Here is a 1,259-nt window from a genome sequence, read left to right as displayed (position 1 = left end):
GAAGTTCACTGAGCTCAGCCATCATGGCTCCGCAGGTATGGGGCGCCGTTTGTAAAGGAGCTTGTGCTCAAAATTCATGCCTAAATTTTGTCACATTTAGCTTCAAACACTGTTTAAAAATGTAGTGTGGATTTTCTGATGTCACTTTTTACAACATTTAGCTAGTTAAATGTAATTGTTACAGCTACATGCTAAATNAAAGCACCTTTTGAGAATGTCAATGTTTGTTGGTAATTATCTTACAAAACTAGGAAGTATTTTTGGTTTATATATTAAAATTTATGGTTTTTTATTTTATTTTATTTTTTAAAAAAAATTGCAACTTTTCATTGCAACTTTTAGGAAAATGCCCCGTGAAATCAGGCATTTTAGCTGCAACAATCACAAAAAATACCCGCGAAATCCTGGAGGGACTGATTACATACACCAAGTGCTACACTCGGTGCAGCATCTTTGCTTGAAAATGTTACATTAACTGTTAGTCAACAATGTTGGTTAGCAAAATAATCCATTAATCACTGGGCAGATTTATTGAAACTCTCAGAAATGAATCACTGGATGTACATGTACAATAGATTAACCTTTACAATTATTTCATTCAAGATGGCCACCACAACTAATCAACTTTATCCAGTACAAAAATGACTTTAACTTTTTAACAAATTTACAAATATTATGAGCAACAACACTCCTGTTAAAAACTACATTAACTGGTTTGGTATTGTCACAGGCCGAGGTGGAGAAGGAGTCAAACCCAGAGTGCAGACTTATCTTAAAATATAAAACTGATTTATTTAAATTTACAAAACTAGAAAACAAAAGGCTGACGTGGCAGCAAAACAAACTATAACAAAAATCCAAAGATGACACGGCAAGACAAGGCAAGGAGGAACCGTGGACAAAACCAACAACCAACAATGAACCAGCAGGGGAGTGGAGAAAATGAGCAGGTTTGAAAGCAGAGGATGATGAGGTAAGTGGGCACAGGTGAGTGATGAAGATTGTGGACAGGTGGAGATGGGCGTGGCAGATAAACAGAAGCAGACTGAGGGCAAGGAGAGAATGATGACAAGACAACAATGACAAAACCAGAACGGAAGTTACTCTGTAACTATGGTTCTGTGAATTCCTGGATGACTGCCAGTGGCAGTAAACAAAGTGGATATGTCTCCTCGCGCTCCACGCAGGTCGAGAATTAATGTAAACAAAGTCACGCACGTGACACGTAGCTCACCTGGGCGTGCGTCTATAAATAGCAC

General features: G+C 38.0%; 1 protein-coding gene across 6 annotated transcripts in view; it reads right to left on the bottom strand.

The window, feature by feature from the left end:
- The window catches only part of cfap57 (cilia and flagella associated protein 57), a 55,475-nt gene that overhangs the window by 5,948 nt on the left and 48,268 nt on the right, over positions 1 to 1,259 (bottom strand). The window lies entirely within an intron of this gene.

Source organism: Kryptolebias marmoratus, linkage group LG4 (genome assembly GCF_001649575.2).
Source record: "Kryptolebias marmoratus isolate JLee-2015 linkage group LG4, ASM164957v2, whole genome shotgun sequence".
Lineage (NCBI taxonomy): Eukaryota > Metazoa > Chordata > Actinopteri > Cyprinodontiformes > Rivulidae > Kryptolebias > Kryptolebias marmoratus.
This window is presented reverse-complemented; position numbering and strand designations above follow the sequence as displayed.